Consider the following 18,062-nt stretch of genomic DNA (forward strand, 5'->3'; position numbering starts at 1 on the left):
AAATACCAGTGCCATCAGGAGGTCCACCAGTGGGGCCAGGACATTAGAAGCCCTTCCACTGTTGACCCCCCCCCAAGCACCAAAAAGACAGAGCATCACTTGCCCCAGAGCCCCTATCTATACCTTGTGGCTAATAGCCACTGATGGACCTCTGCTCCATATGCTTATCTAATTCCCTTTTGAAGCCGTCCATGCTTGTAGCCGCCACCACGTCCTGTGGCAGTGAATTCCATGTGTTAATCACTCTTTGGGTGAAGAAGTACTTCCTTTTAATTTATATCCCGTCTTGCTGGGGAACTAGCTCAAGGCGGCGTACAAGCATTAAAATACAATAAAACAGTAAATACAATAAAATACAATAAATTACACATAAATAACCTATATAACATCATAAAGTGCTAATAAGAGTTGTGCAAATGATGGTGGCATTCGGTATAAAATCCCATAATGAAAGGCAATATCCAGCAGTGTATCATATGAGCCATAGTATGTTCTGGTGGCTCATTCCCCAGTGGCGGCTCCTAATCAAAGGCCTGGTGGAACAGCTCCATTTTGCAGGCCCTGAAGAACTGTAAAAGGTCCCACAGGGACCTGATGTCATCCGGGAGCTCATTCCACCAGAGTGGAGCCACCACTGAGAAGGCCCTGCCTCTAGTAAAGGAGACTCCCAAGGCCTTCCTGTTCTCCAGCGATAGAAATCTCAGCTCTGTGCAGCACACTTGGCCCTTTTCTGACAGATGTTGTCCATGCACAAATGATAATATTGAAACAATCTCCCATGTCTTGTTTCAGTGTCCCTTCTATCATGTGTTACAACTGAAATTTTTAAACTCTACTTTGGCTCAATTAGAAGAATATCCTGATGGCCTAAAGATCATTACTCTTCTTGATAATCCAAACCTTGAGATAACGGAAACTGTTGCTAAATTTCTTTTTGGTGCCATTTTTATTTGCCCTTTATTTAATTGATTGCTATACTTACATGGTAATTCCTTACATCTGTTTTTTGCAAATATTATTTTATGCTGTTATTGTTTTTGTTGTACATGGGGCTGTAAGGGTTACATGCCAAGAAAGGTAATTGGATTGTAAAGAGTGAGGGAGAGAACAGGCAGGCTGCTTAGAAAGGAGGAGAAGGTGGGATACCAAGAGGGGATAGCTGTGTGTGTAGGAAGGGGGGCTGTTTGCTGATAATTGGAAGTTACTGACAATCAAGCAACAGCTTCACTTTTCCAAAGTCAGAGGGACTCCCAACACATGCACACTAGAACTGCCCTCTCCCCTAGTGCTCAGCACTAGTCTGGTCAGTGTGTTTCCCCCCCCCTTTCCCTATCATTCAGTACTAAAACTTGTTACTAAAGCTCTGAGTCCACTCCACACCCAAACCTCAGCAGCAGACAGCAGATCAAAATCAGGAGGGGTGTGGGTATATAAATGTGGGTCCTCTGGGGAGGCACCTAGTAGTTAAGCCCCAGTGTTCAGCATGAGCACAGAGACTGAGTGGCTCATATCCCTGAGTCCACCTACCTACACCCAAACCCCAGGAGAAGAGAGCAGATCCCAATCAAGAGGGGTAGGAGTACATAGATGTGGGTCCTCTGAGGAGACACCCTAGCTAAACCCCAGTGTGCATGAGCACAAAGAGTGGGTGGCTCAGTTCCCTGAGTCTACCTCCCTATACCCAAACTCCAGGAGCAGAGAGCAGATCATAAGCAAGAGGGGTGGGGGTATGTAAATGTGGATCCTCTGGGGAGGCACCCAATCTAAGCTGCAGTGCTCAGTGTAAGCACAGAGACTGTGACTCAGAGCCCTGAGTCCACTCCATTCCACCCCACACCCAAACCCCAGCAGCAGAGAACAGATCAGATGCAGGAAGCAATGAATCCCAGCAGCAGAGAGCAGATCACAAGCAGAATGATCTGCTAGCTCTGTGCCTCTCTTTTGATTCACTAGCCAAAAAAGAAGAGGATTGGGAGCAGAGCTGATGAATATATACCCTTCGGAACCCATAGAGCAGAATGGGAACTCTGTGATAGGTGGTTGGCAGTGCCTGTCAAGTTTTGGAGGACTCCAATTGGTGTTTCCAAGGCTGAAGAATTGTTGCCTTGGAGTTCTGTAAACAGTTTAATTGATCAGTGCCAATCTGTCTCCATTCACAAACTGCAAGGAATGGAGCTAAAGCTTTGTGAAAGTTTATGAACCATGAACCAATTAATATTCATCACAAGCTTTAGTTTGTGAGCTGGTTCATACCCATTCATACTGAGGATTAGCATATGGATCACAATTAACTTGATCAGCACAGCACAGCACACAACTCATTGTGTGTACTGGTCTCTGTAATCTGACATTGAAGAAGAAAGAATAAGGGAGGATTGATTCCTGTGGGAATCCCTGTAGGTCCTACATCCTTGCTTGGCAAACTATCATGTATAGATTTTACACCTGTTTTATTTCACTTTGCTGATCTGACCTCCCACTCTCAATGCTTTCTATTCAAAAGGCATTATTACATTTGTACAAATGGCATATCCACCACCTACTTTGCATCTTGTAGGCTTGTTGCAAAGTACGTAGCATTTGGTTTTGGCATAATGCTCATACCTAAACAAAAGAGGAGGAAAGTTGTGAAAGTCTGTGTTAAGTACAAAATAATTTATTTATTCTCCTACGTATCATGACAGTCATTTTCATATGCCTTGTGAGAATAAATATTTCTTTCAGCAAAATACTAACAACCTTGATATCTACGCTAGTTGCTTTGTTAGTCTTTAAATAAGGTGTCCATATATCTATATATTACACTGAAGGTCTAACACAAGAGCCAAAGAGGTATCAATGGGGCTGGCCCATTATTGTTAAATTTTAGACTGTCGCCTAGGGCGACGGCTCAACGAGGGCGCCATTCTGTCTGGCCTCGTCCCCTCCTCGCCCCGCACAGGAAACCTTCCTTGCCGGCTTCTTGCTCCATCCCCTCTTTGAAGCACCCCAGACAGAAAGAGAAGGAGGCAGGGGGACAGGCGTGGGGAACAGCCCAGGATGACGAGAAAGTGCCGCTCATCCTCTGCCACCCCCGTGGTCTCTTTGGAGCTCCTTTTGCAGCCTAGAACAGGCCCCCTTCCCCTCCCCTCAAGCGATCCTGCCCCCCATATGCATCTGCAGCTTGCCCCCTTGGTCTGCCCACTGCAGCTCTGGCACCCACCCCCTCCCATCCCACACCGGGGGGGGGGGCGCCAGAATGTATCCTTGCCTAGTGGGCAAAAAAACTTGGGGCTGTCACTGAGTATCAAAAACATTAAAATAATATTTAAAAAGAGCCAATAACTGAACTCTTGGGAAATTTTCTACAATAAAACAATTCAAATTCCAGGAAACTCCAAGGCATTTTGTTCTTGCAATAAATATTCATACTCAAACATGGGTAATAGATCAAAAAACTGATTAAATTCATTACACTGTGGTATAGATTTTGTACCTTGAGCTATACAAGCCATGTCACTGTGTAAAAAAGATGGCCTTGAGAAAAAGATGGCCACTGCTAGTTTTGGGTGTCTTGAGCATTTGATGGGGGGGAGGGGTGCCAGAAATCAGTGTGCCCCCAATATGATTTGTGCCAACAGGGATAGCAGCATCTGCATGGAGTTTTATTCAACTTGTTGTTTCTGATCCTGTAATTAAAGCAACTCTCCAGGCAAACCACTGCTACACAATCACAAGATGAAAAGGAAGTCAGAACAACGGCATAAATGAATATACCATAGACAATAGTACTTACTAATGTGTTGAGAGGGTGCAAAGCACTTTACATAAATCAACTTCTTGTAATCCATAGAACAATCCCCCCTTTTCTATCATCTCTCCCATTTTAGCCTCCATTCTTACCCCGCCTATGAGGTGGTAACACAGGTCCTTTCTGTAATCTCCTTTTAATCCATGTTCACCGCAGTGTCCTCCAAGCAATTCTGCACTAAAATCTAATTCAACCTTCTTTTTAATCCAGGTGTCCACCCCCATTCTGCACTAACATCAAGTTCAACCTTTTTTTTATTCTGGGTTTTTCCCCCATTCTGCATTACATTACCTCCCTTCAGTCATCAGCGGGTTATTTGAATGCTGTTTTGCCATGGACTTAAATTGCCTTGACTCAAACACTAAGGCTGATTTCGCACTAGAGCTGCCTCGATGTTGCGCCGCCGTTTGCCCCGATACTATTGGTCAATTTCATACCCAAAGCTGCGGGGATGCATTTTGACTCGTGGCTTCGCCCGATTTCCCCCGCAGTTTCGTAATCCTGTTTTTTGAGGATCATGAAACTGCGGAGGAAATCGGGCGAAGCCGCGGGTCAAATGCAGCCCCGCGGCTTCGGGAGTGAAATTGACCAATAGTATCGGGGTAAACGGCGGCGCAACATCAAGGCAGCTCTAGTGCGAAATCAGCCACAGAAAATCCAGAGTGGCAGGCAAATGTGGAAAGGACCACAGTCTGGAATGGGTTTAAACACAGATTAGAAACTCTGAGATTATTTTAAGAATGTAAGAAATGTTATTTATTAATTTTAATGTTTCTTGTTTGATGTTTTTAATTTTTGTCGTACATCACCCAGAACCCTGTCTATGCAGGGACTGAGTGATTCATAAATTTAAAATATAAATAAATAAGCAAACTATGAAGTAATTCCCTAGACTTGTGCTCCACAAAAATCTGGACTACAGTAATATATTTATTTTATTTACCTCATTTATACCTGGTCTTTCTCCCCAGTAGGGACCCAAAGTTCTCCCATAATTCTTTTCTCCTCCAATGTACCCTCACAACAACCCTGTGAGGTAGACAAGGCTGAGATTGTGTGACTGGCTCAGGGTCACCCAATGAGCTTCTATGGCAGAGCAGGGAATCAAACCTGGATATCCCAAATCCTAGTCCAACACTCAAACCACTACACCACACTGGCTGTTTTGTAAACTTGTAATCTTGCAACATGACAGTCAGTCATAGAGACTAGGTTATGCTTGTGTTTATTTCCTTTAAGATTAATTAGTTGCAATTTCTGTCATTTTCACTGTATTAGAACTTAAGTCTGCCAGTTCTGATTAGCAGGAATTATAGTATATTCTCATTTTATTCTCTTAGTGTGGTTTCCTCTTACATAGCACAGCATAATATGAAAGCAGCCAACAAGTACTACCTGGGAACAAAGACTCTTTGAAGATAAGTCATCCCCCACAGCTTGAGATCATGCAGTGGAGAAAGTCTTATGCAAAAGGTAGAAGGCCAGTCTCCCCTGTAATTGGTTTCTAGTGTAACTTGTAACTTTTGCAAAACACTAGTTCGTGATGAATGTAAGATCCAAATTCCACTTTCAAAGGAGATTGCCCTGAAATGTGTTTCTTGGGATCACTTTTTTTTTTTAATCTATATCTTGGAGCAACTCTGAGTGGGCAGAAATACAATTGAAATACATCACTACTGGCATTCCAGACAAACCATGTAAGAGATTAATTTATTTTGTTTAATGACCACTGTGCTTGAAACAAACCTTCGTTTCCAAGTATCCTAAAGCACAATGTGCTGGAAATTGGAGGATTCTACATATAGTTTTTGCTGCCGGATCAACTCTTTAATTCTTTGGAGCTGCTCATGAAATTCTTAATCTGCCTTCCCAGTTATAGTGTGTCAATCCATCGTCCTCTTTGTACACATGCTGATTTCTCTCAGTTGCCACAATAAAGTGGTTTGTAAGGGATTATAAGATTCCCCCCCCTCCTTATAATATTGGCCTCTTCTTAAAGGAAAACATTGTTCTTATTTGCTATATTCCTTCCCAATAACAGGAATTATTTTGATAAATAAGGAATTTTGGAAACTCCCAAATTTTTGATGAGTTGTGAGGAATTTTATCAAAGACAACATAAGTTGAACTGTTGCCTTTGCTCCCACCTTATATCAAATGAAGTGTGAGACTTCATTGACTGCAGAGGGGGCAGAGCAGCCAACCAGAAGAAGCCAGCTGGCTTTGAGGCATCCCGAAGTACTGACAAAACTAATCCCCAGGCAATAAAGGAGCTGTCAGACCCAGGACATATACAGGATTTAGAAGCATTTTCACCTGAAGCTTTTCTCCAATTTCTGTATGAACACCTCTTTATGGTCCATCAGATGCCTTAAAAATCTTCAATTTATCAAGGTCCTTACAATCTGAATCTGTTTCCTGACTGATATCCTTCTCTTGCATTGCCAGTTTTAGACCATGTTTTCCAACCTCACAAAAGATTTGTTGTGACCCCACAAAATAGTGAATCGCAATAAAGTGAACAACAGTTTTAATATTTTATAGAATAGACTAACATAATATTAACTGAGATTGCAGCTGACAAAATTAGTAAAAAGTAAAATTAATAACCCATGTAAATATTGTTTATTTAAAGCCAGACAAAATATCACAAAATGCAGGCAAGCTGGTTGTTGGGGTGTTGTTGTTGTTTTTTGTCAGGCCTTAAGTTTTCTTGTCTGTATCTTGTGTTGGATATACTGCAGGCTTGATTAGAGCTGTTATCAGTTGCAGCTTAGTCCTTAAGGATGAAGAAGGAAAACACAGCAACCTCCATTTGAAAATATAAGAATCAATAACTGGTCAATATCTCTATAGCACTAAATGGAACACACAGTCCTTCTTAAAAGGCAGAGTAAATATGTTAGTCATATTAACAACTGGAGGTCATATTAACAAAACTAGAGATTAATTTAGGTTAATTTAGACTACATTTCTCAAAGCTTCAATGAGGACTGGGGACTTCTAAAACATTATAGGTGTTAATCAGTTTCACAAAACTAGTGAAATTACATTATTACCACTGGGGGTCAACCTCTTCTTGTTTATAGACAGCCTGCTAACCTAAAACAACTTCTTACCCACAATGATAAACTACTTAACAGTAACAACATGAACTCTGGTATCAAGGCCTGCAACAAACCAAGATGCCAGCTTTGCTCTCATATAGATCCCAGCAATACCATCACTGGATGCAGGAACATCAACCATACCATCTCAGGTCCTATTCCTGCTCATCCTCTAATGTGATTTATGCCATCACATGTCAGTGATGCCCTTCTACTCTCTACATTGGACAAACAAGTCAGTCCCATCCACAAAGAATTAATGGACATAAATATGAAATCAGAAACCACAACATTCAAAAACTAGTGGGGAAACATTTTAACTTTTCAGGACATTCAGTTGCTGGCCTAAAAGTAGCAGTTATCTTACAAAGGAATTTCAAAAGGAGATTAGAAAGAGAGATTGCTGAATTGCAACTGATAACGAAGCTCAAGACTATGCATCCACCTGCATTGAATCATGACCTGTATTTCCTGTCTCATTGCCAATGCTGATTTCTCTACACCTACTACCTCTCTTCATATCACACCTAATCCTATCATCTATATATCTAATAACCAAGTTGCTCCCTCTGTGCGGATATCTAAATCCACACATCAGGGGCACTTGGGGGGCAGAGAGATTTCCCTGCATACTTGGAGCAGTCCCCAGGTGTGCAGAAAAATCTAAAAAGTTGAAAAAAATATACGGGGGATATTTAAATCCCCCCAAAAGTAAAAGAGTGTTCCCTGCACATGTGCAGAGAATGCCCTGGCAACTGTCTCACCACCGCTGTGGGGGGGGGAGAAGCCTTGGCGGGCCAGCAGCTGTGAGCCACTCAGGCCTCTCCGCCACTGGGGGGGAGGCTTGGTGAACTTCAGGGCTCCTCGCCACCACCGCTGCCAGGGAGGGGGGCGGGAGAGGGCTTGGCGAGCCAGTGGCTGTGAGCCGCTCAGGCCTCGCTGCAACCGGTGCCGGGTTGGGGGGGAGAGAAGGCTTGGAGGGCCTCATGGGTCCACCTGCTGGGCTCACCTGCTGCCACTTCCTGCTCCTGCAGAGCTCCTGCTTCTGCAGGCCGGGAGCTGTGGAGAATACTCCCCCCCCGCAAGTATCGCGGGTCCCCCTTCTTGTACCTTCTATTGTCATTAGACTGTTAATGTCATTTTACATATGAAATCACTCCACTTTCCAATATATAGGACAGATAGACTCACATTCTAGCTGTATCTGAAGAAGTGAGCAGTGACTATGAAAGCTCATACCCTACCACTAATTTTGTTAGTCTTTAAGGTGCTACTGGACTCTTACTCTTTTCTTCTGCTACACTATGATCAATTACTGCTAATACAAATGATCTTTCTACTTGATTAAATTTGAATTTTATGTAATTATGGCCCTTTTTACATTACCATTCTAAACCAGATGTTATTTGTTGTGACTCAATTTGGAATAGAGCGAAACAGGGATGGGAGTTTCATACAGCAAATTTCCTTCCATTAATGAACTGTCTCTGAAGCACTATGGTCCTTTTGAACAGTGCCACTTTTTTCTTACCATTTTTTGCCATGTGATCTTCCTCAGAATTTGTTTTTGAATGTACTAAGTTGAGCGCTATAATGCTAAACCAATATAGCACTTCAGTGATATAGCAGCACCATTGTGAAATCAAAGCATTAGTTTAGTAGAGCAGTAATGAAGTAAGACCTATCTTTTAAAAAAATGAAGTTGATCTGGTGTCCACCAGATCAACTTCATTTTTTTTAAAGATAGGTCTTACTTTCCCAGATGTTGCTGTCTGATCATGCCCTTTAGATCCATCAGGTATTCACAGCTATGCTGGATCTAAAGGTGCATATAATTGCAGCCTAGGAGAGTCTGGAGGGATTTCTAGATTAAGCAATTTAAGAAGTGTCTTGCCTTCAACCAGATCGCTGGCTTGCAATAAAGATCCATTGTGGAAAACCAATAGTTTGGATGAGGAAAGAGCCTGTCTAGAACTTTGGTTCACTCAAAATGGAGTTCTTTTCCAACAGTTTGGTTCAGTCTGGCTGCGGCCTGAGTTTGCTAAGTTGTTTGTCTCCATGTCTCCAGAGTTTCACACAGACTTGCTGAGAGAGGGTGGAATGGCCTTGCACCTGCAAGATAGCATGTTCTTCTCTCCAGCTTTGGCTCTCCAATTAACATTCAATTTCAATTACATCCTGTGAGAGGGGGAGTGGGGTGCACTGCAGATCACGCCACTGCTCTTCTGACATGACCAAAGAACCAATGAAATCATCCTGCTACTGATTGGCCTACCTGTAACTGTAGGACATTGCTTGAACCCTGATCAATCCAGGATTCAAAACATAACTTACCTGCCTTGAAACCTATTCAGGGGGCTTGATGGTGCTTACATGTTATGCTGACATGTGGCATTGCCTTGCTCACTTTTGGCCATCTTGAAACTTTGTTGCTGAAGCCAATCAGCCTGACTTTTGGGACTCTTGAGAGTACTTGTTTTTTGGGCCCAGAACAATTGAATGGATAACACCTTATCTTTTGTGAACCAATGTTTTAAAAGTATCTAGTTAGCTTTTTAATAACTAGTTGTATTGTTTTTCTTCCTCACAGTATTCTAAGTAACCTTTGCACTTTTAATAATGTTTTCACTTTAATAAAATATATTTGAAATACCAAATTCTGCTTCTTTGTCTCTGCAGCTACAGTAAGAAATCTAGTGCCAAGACTGGCAGTTCACTGCCCATAATAGTAACTTTGGTGGGTTTTCTACTGTGAGCCAACCTTGCAGGGAGGATTCCCTAGTTAATCCTGTTAAGGTCAGGACTTTGTAATTTGGCTCCTGACTGGAGGGACAGAGAAGGACTGGTGGTAGCCTACCCAGATTAAAGTTGCACAGGTTCCTTTAACACCTTCGGTAATTCATACGAACATCAGCCAATGTTAGATCAGGCCAATGGCCTAGTCAGTCCAACACTCTGTCACACAGTGGCCAAAAATACCAGGTGCAATCAGGAGGTCCACCAGTGGGGCCAGGACACTAGACCCCAAGCACCAGCTAGCCAACATCTTGGCAAAGAGGGTCTTCAGATCGGGTTGGGCAGGGGGAACCTTATTTGACAGAGGCCATCTGTATTTAACATTGAATTTTGTTAGAATTGTAGTTATTGATTTCAGTTGTCTTCTTAAAGTCTCTGCAGAGAGGTCTTGGAAGACCTGGGGTTGTTTTTTTTCTCTTGGAAACATAGGTATTCATGGTTTCTTGCTTCTTGGAGTATTTTTCTTCCCTTTGTTCAGTAATTTAGAAAGTTCATCCAAACATCTCATGGGAGCTGGAATGTGGCGAGTTTGGAGGACCCAACTGTAAATTTGCACAATAATTGGAGTGACGCCATCTAATTTCAAAGCTGTTGCAAGCCATGAAGAAATAAAAACTTCCAAATCTGTAGTTTTCTTCCTTTTCTTTGAAGCCTCTACATTTTAAATTATTAGATCTCAATCTATTGTCTAGTTCCATTAATTGTTCTGTGCACTGTGCCTCGAAAAGTTGTTGGTGTTGCAACTCCTCTTGCAAGGTTAGTCCTAGGCTGAATCTGCTGTTTGCAAGACTGTTGCCAGAGTTTCTTTTATATCTTTGAGTTGGTTAGATTTTGGGTTCATGTATTTTTTTTTCATTTTCTTGGCAATGTTAAGTTCCAGTGTCTCTAATGAGTCTAAGAGGTCTTGTTTGGTTAATTTAGCTTTCTTCAGAGTAGGCGCCACCATCTTGGGGCTCTTACCAGAGTCAACGGATTATTTGAGTCTTCAGACGGAAAATATGATTTTACCATGGAAGTGGTTGATTGGGTGCTTTGTTTTTCCTTCCCCCAGCATTCCCATAGCTAGTTTTTATCAGTGTTGCTTAAATAAATGGTCAGTTTAGGTATGGAGTCAGAAGCCTCAGCTTATGGCATTCGCCATTTCATGCATGGCACCAAACCCCCAATTTATTTTCAATTAGGAAAAATACTAAATTTAAAGTAGCTAGTTGCCCTCCAGGGCCCCAACAACCAGCCTCCAGGCTGAAACAAATGTAATTGCCCTTTAAACAGTCGAAGGAATCACATCCCCACACACTACTATCAACTAACTGAACAAATGCCCAAGCACAAGCCAGTAAAAATAAAGCAATGTCCCCGATTGCCAATCCCCAATCAGAGCACCCTCTTCTTTTTTCTAAATTTTAAAATACACTATCCAAAATTGGCTGTGTACTCAAACCAGCACCCAAAATAACCTTTCCAGCCCGGTAAAATTAAAACAAATGGGAACAGAGAGATACTTTCAGGGTGTATGTGCTAAATGCTAGCAAACTAAGGCCCCTGCCACACGGCAGGGGAAAAGCCTCTTAAGGCGCGGCTTTTAAAAGCCGCACCAACGTTGACACGGCGCGGCGGGATCCCCCGGATCCCCCGGCCGAGCCGCCTTTTCTCCCCGGCGTGATCAAACGCCGGGGAGAAAACACGGCCCTAACCGGGAGCCGGCCGAACTGCGCATGTCGGAGCATGCGCAGTTCGGCTCCGGCCCGGGGTTGTGCCGGCGCAAGGACGTGCTGGCGATCAAACGCCCGGTTAGAAGCGCCGCATCCACTTGAACCAACGAGGTAGGTGGTTCAGTTTGAGGCACAGTTTCCCGGGAAAGGGCCAGTTCGGGGATGGAATCACGGCGCTTTACAGATGTTGTGGTGTGATCGCGCCGGTTTGACCCGCCCCCGAACTGTCCCGCTCCCGGGCCAAATCGCCTCGTGTGAACGGGACCTAAAAAGACTGCACCCAAGGAAATGAGTCTAGAAGTAAAGGCAGTGTGCAATTGGTAAATGTGTCAGTGAAAATTAATCCCAAAACACAGGATTGAGGTGGGAATCAGAAGGGAGGGGTTAACATGCACCCTAACAAACAAATGAAATCGCTCCTCTGACCTTTGAAACCCACACATGACTGAAAGCTTGCTTGGCTCAATTAATTCAAGGAAAACCCAGCCCCAGCACGCTCCCCTCTCCTTGGCAGCAAGCAGTAAAAACTTAAGCAGGAGGTGAAGGAAGAGTAATTAACCATCCTTGCCTGCTTTCCCATTGGATGGCTGCAACCTTGCCAGCCAATCCAGCCTCGAGTTTCCTTTGAAATTGGACTGGGGCAAATCAATCCATGGCTCTAGTGGTCATGATTGCCTCTTGTACTGACATTCTTGAGTTCATCCTATCCTGGAAGCAGGTCTGGAGTAAAAAAATTAAATATGATGCAACTTAATTAAAAGTCTGTTTAAAAAGATAGGGTTGAGTGTAAATCTCTAATGTTCTGACTTCATTGAAAGACTACTCTTTCCAAGAGAAGGAAGGAAATCCCATCTTTGTTCTGATCTGGACTGTAAATATAGCATTTCCTTCAGCTTCCACATACTTATGTTTCATACTACAGAAATATACATTATATATAGCACTTGAATATGTTGACACAAAATTGGTCCTCCTCATATTGTTTTCATTCTAGTTAGAGGGCAAAGCCTCTCTGTACCCACATGCACAATCAGTAGCATGCATAAATAGTTGAATTGTTTAGCAAAGCATAGCTGCACCATGTTTTCATATTGTAATGGATAACAGGAAACAATAATGTAAAATTCAGCAGGCAAAAAAATATTTTCATTTTGAGTCCTGGTTTTCTTTTACCCATTCTGAATATCGATACACCAGATATTTGGGCCTGTCTCCAGCTTGTGACATTAACTTCATGGAATCCTATTTACTTTTCAATCTTTTCTCAATTGTGTCTGGAAGAAGAAGATCTTTAATGTCATTTATTTTTAATGAGTAGCTAAGAAAGTAAACTTATTTTAGCTTACCTTTTTTTAAACTTTGTATCATATTGTCTAACAGCATACTGCTGCCCAAAGTTCCGAAACACCTGAAAGGAAGAAATAATTATTGGGAGCTTCTCATTATCCATTCCTGCCACACTTCCAAGTTTCCCAGAATTGTTTTACTACCTTGCCCTGAAGTGAGCTGATCTGATGATATCCGAACTCTGTGAGATAATCCATACATTATGCTGCTTTTCTATATAGCATTTCATTCCTGAGCACATTTACTCTGAAGGAGTCTCACTGATGTGCCTGGAACTTACTTGTAAGTAATTTTACATACGAACAGTGGGTTAAATGCTATCTTTTATATTATGACCTAATTGGGTATACAACTCAAGAGCTGAAGGAAGGTGAGGCTAATGAGTAATGAAAGCTGTTCTTTCAATTCATGGAAACTCTGCTTGTTCCTTTCTTAAGCTGATGATGACTCCCTGCTTGAGCTAATGGTGAGCTAGCATAATTGGCTAGAATTCTGGGTTTGGTGAATCTCTGCTATGGAAATCTCTAGATATCCCTAAGTAAATCACCTTCTCTCAGAATGGCCTTCTCCTTGTGAGACTAGTACCTCTTTCAGCTTCTTGGAAGTAGGACTGGTACGCCAATATAGGGTTGCATTAAACACTTTCACAAACAGAGTGGATCCATGGAAAGTGTTTCTGCTGCCTTTCTAGTGTAACCCCATGCATCCACCTGAAAAACTCCTCCTACAAATTGTAAGGATCTAAAGATCAACATGGGATGAGGTGAAGGTCCAGCAAAAAAGGGAAAGCAGAAAGTATTCCCCTGAAATCTTGCAAATAATAATGTATTTATTTTAATTTAAAACACTTCTATGGCACCTTTCCACCCTGCTTAGAACAGATTTTTATGTCCTTTCCTGAGCTTGCTCTATATTACAGGAGAGTAATTACTAGTGATTTCTTGCTCCTGTAACAAATGTCAAGTGGTTTTTCAGGGGGCACAGAGGACTTTCCCGGGAAGGGGAAGAAAATCTCTTCCCATAATAAATATTGGATAGAGATTGCGGGAATGTGTCAGAAATACCTTGGCACCCTCATCCCCCTGCTAAGGAAAAGTAAGGAAGGAGCTTCTTGTGGACATGCTCCAGCTTCACAGATGTGAACTGTCACACTGATAGGCACTTTGCAGTGCCCTAATAATGTGCAGAAGCCAACAGTAGCAGGGTGTGCTTAAATTCCACTGCGACCAATGGAATACCATTAATTTCAATGCAACTCGAACATGTATATTATTTCCTGGATTATCCACTGAATACTTTTTAGAGGAGTTGTAAGAAAAACTGAAATTTCAGGAACACTATAACTCTATAAAATTTAGAAGTGGGGCATTTACCACTCTCGGTTTATTACTTATCAAGGGGATGTTGACCTCTCTAGATATACCCGGAACACTAGCTATTGTTGGCATATAGACTTCCTGGTGTGAAAAGTACCCACTGCAACAGGCCTGCCTAATGTATGGCCCACCAACCTCCTGAATCCACTGCCTATTTAGGATGGGAAAAGAGAGTGGCACTGGCAGGGGATGTTATCAAGCATTGACAGACTGCAGTACTTGGCTGGTAAGTTGTGCTTGAGGTGGTGATGTCACAAGTTGTGCTGATCTGGCCAAAACCATCAGCAAATATATCGGATGAGAACATAACTACAGTGAATGAATGGAGACTTCCACATAAGTATGTATTCCAGGGTCAAAGCTGCTGGGAAGAGGGTTTTTTTTATTGCTTCCCCACAGCATCATGGTGCATTTCCTGGGTTTTCCTTATTTTTTTCTCTGCTCTTTCTCAAACTTACTCTGCTCAAAAGTTTTAGGAAAGATTAAAGTAAAGCTGGGATGGCTGCCATGTGTATGGAAAAGTTTTCCCTGACCCAGCCTCTTGTGTGGCCATCTCTTATTCCTACCTGTTGGATTTGCTTAGCAGAGTGATTATATCTAGCGGAAAAATAATGCAGACACAAACCCGTGTGTTTATCATGTAAGAAAAAAAATTAAATTTACTTAAAAGATTAGGAAGGGTTACATGGAAGAAAATAACAAACACCCTGACTAACTAGTCTCCCTCTTGCTTGTTTGTTTGATCAAATATGTGTGTGGGTAAGATGCAGTAGCATCAATATATCAGTCAGCCAACAGACATTCCCTAACTCATCTTATTAGGAACTAGCAGTAAAGCCCGTTGTGTAAGCAATACAACGGGATCTAGAAAGATGAGATCTGTAACGAATGCATTGGCTGGAAGGAGGTAAAGTAAATATTAGCAGTGTGTTACTGAAAGACACAAACATGATAGCGAATGGTCAAATTTGTCTGAAGGATTTTTATTGGAAAATTATAGAAAGCTATGTAACTCAATATATATCCGTAACATCCCTTTTAGAGAAATGTAAGCAAGTAATTCATTTGTAAGAACTGGTAAACACAGGGAATGATAGTGTAAGTCTCCCGTAGTCATTAATACATTGTGATCAACCATAAATTTGCATGCTAAAGAGTAGAAGGCTCACATACCTAATGTATCTCAGTTGCCGGTGTCCAAGGTCAGACATTGTGGGCTGTGAAATGTAGCGAACAGGGGTCCATGGAGTAGTGTCATCAACTGGGCAGTCCGTGAAGCCATTGTTTGTTGGATGTCCATATCATTCAATTTCGTTCTGGTTGCACTGGCCACCCTATTAGAGTAGAGGTTTTAGGGGCAGTGGGAATGAAAGTGAGTGGTTTTGACGTAAGGCTGAGTAGGTCATGCTGGAATGAGAAGGAGGAAGTTTTGGAAATAAGCGGAAATGTTTGGTTTATAGTGTCTGAGTGGGATTTGTAGGAGAGATGTACTGTAGTGATTATGGGGAATGCAGGATTTCCTTGTAGACAATATTTTTAGTGAAGACTCTCTCACAGGATGGTAGGAGTCTCCCGTGTTGGGGGCCGTCAATGACACGCACTCTGAGATCTTGAAAGCAACGTACCCTTGAGAAAGCAACATACAGCTGGCCATGCGAAAAAAACTGGATTTTGCAAGTAGACACCAACTTTTTCCAGAGTTTGACCTTGTGATTTGTTTATTGTCATGGTGAAGGCTAGCTTAATAGGAAATTGTCTTCTTCGCAACGTAAAGGGAAGGTCGACATCTGTGGGGGCAATGTCTATACGTGGGATAAACAGCATCTGTCCTTTTGCAGACCCAGTAAGCACTCGCGCAATGATCAAATTGGGTTTAAGGTCAGTGAGCACCAGTCTTGTCCCATTGCATAGGCCTTTTTGTGTATTTATATTTCTTAGAAGCATTACTATTGCTCCAACCTTCACGTCCAAAATATGGAGAGGAATTCCTGAAGGGGTGAGTGAATGCAAAAATTCAATTGGGTAGTACTGGTCATCAGGAGCTGCATCATCGGAGACAATGGAATCTGAGCTTAAGTATGTGGTCTCGATTCCCTGAAGTAGGGCATGGACACTGTCATTCAACAATTCAACGTCAGAGTTGGTGGGGCAGAGAATAGCCCTCTTTGAAAAGGATGGGGAATTTGTGGCTTCTAAACTGTCTCCAAAGATTTCTGTGGCAATGTTGTCATGATGTAGTATATGTTGTGGAATCTCCACGTAGTCAGGTCCCAGGCCATGACTTGTGTCATGGTTCCCATTTCCAAGATGCAGAAGCCACTCACTGAAAGATGGATCTGTGGATCGTACATTATCGCTTAGTGTTAGAACTTGAAACTCATCCCACAGTGGGTGATATTTGATGGTAGCCTCAATGGTCCGCACTCTCTCCCCATGTCTTACTACTGGAAGTGTTTGTCGAAAGTCTCCTCCAAGTATTAGTAGTTTTCCGCCAAAAGGCCTCTCATTCTGCATGATGTTCTTGAGAATACGGTCAACAGGTGTTAGAGCCGCAGCAGATGCCATCGTGGCTTCATCCCAAATAATGGCTTTCGCCGTGCGGATGACACCAGCTTCAGGAGAGTTTAGCTTTACATTGAAAGTGTAGTTTCACTTAGAGGTGGAGTTATTTTGAATAGGTTATAGAAGGTTTTTCCGCCAGAGAACAGGTTAGCAGCAATGCCAGTAGATGCTACAGGCAAAACTGTTCCATTTTGTTCTGAGATGGTCGTGATTATGGTGTGGTAAAGATAAGTTTTGCCAGTACCCCCGGGTCCATCCAGGAAAAAGCATCTGCTTTGGAGATCATTGTTCTGCACTGCAGCAATAAGGATATCATAGGCTAATCTCTGCTGTTCATTCAAAGACTCTAGAAGGTATTCACTACTGTGGGGAGATGGTGTCACTGGATAGGTAGTATATGGACAGTAAGGCCCTAAGGCAGCTGGGTTTGGGAGCCCATACGTTTCACATGACATGTTGTGTACTTGCAAAGTGCACTCAATGTCCCTCAGAGTCCAGAGCAAGCATTGGTCACAATCGTCTGAATGGCCATCTTGGTGGTGGGCAAAGTCTTCCGATAGAGAAGTCTTAAATAGATCAGCGGCATTTGAGGGAGATGCAAAAATTAGAATGTAGCTAAAGAGGTCTCTGAGCTGTCTAGGCATGCTGCAAACAACTGCCTCTTCCAATGTTCTCCGCCATGTATCGTCGTCACTGATTAAGCCCTTATGGAGGACTGCGTCACGAAAGGTGTCAAAGCATATGCCATCTACAGTGCGTAGGTCCTCATAACTGGTAGCTCCAGCAATGTGTCCAAGGAGCAGTCGCAAGCAGTATCGTTCGGGATCAGAGGCTAGGTTAACAGAATACATCCTCCCGGTTATACTCTCTCGATGTCGCTTTCGGGGCAGCCATTCTCTAGTAAGTCTGTGGAATACGTAGTGTTTTGGGATGTCTGGATACAGAATCTTTCGAGATGACTCAGTGTTTTGGTTTAGCTTAAACCAAGCTGTGAGCATTGTATCTCTCTGTGCTGTCTCTGCAATGGTTTCAGTATGGTGTTCTAAGTCTGCAGTGCTGAACACTACAGTGTGTTCATCTAGCAGATAAACTGGTAGTCGAGTAATGGAGTGAGAGTGATGATGCATGTCATATCCAAAGATTCGCCACATAGCCTCTGGTGCGCTAACATACCTTGAATCCAAATGCTGTTGTATCTCATCATAATTTCTGTTTTGCTCTGTGAGGTTGACATTTGCACAGTCGTGTCCTTTGTAGATGTACTTAAAGAGGTATTTGACACTCTGGAGAGAAACACAGATTTCCACATTTATGTGGCAGCTGTATTTTAAAAGCAGGTATGGGTTGTATGGCACGATCCATCTGTTGTCAA

General features: G+C 42.6%; 1 pseudogene; it reads right to left on the reverse strand.

Moving 5' to 3' along the window:
- Positions 1–2,492: 2,492 nt before the first annotated feature.
- LOC107122383 lies at positions 2,493–16,693 on the reverse strand (annotated as a pseudogene).
- Positions 16,694–18,062: the final 1,369 nt, after the last annotated feature.

Source organism: Gekko japonicus, unplaced genomic scaffold, assembly GCF_001447785.1.
Source record: "Gekko japonicus isolate JY-2015 unplaced genomic scaffold, Gekko_japonicus_V1.1 scaffold403, whole genome shotgun sequence".
Taxonomy (NCBI): domain Eukaryota; kingdom Metazoa; phylum Chordata; class Lepidosauria; order Squamata; family Gekkonidae; genus Gekko; species Gekko japonicus.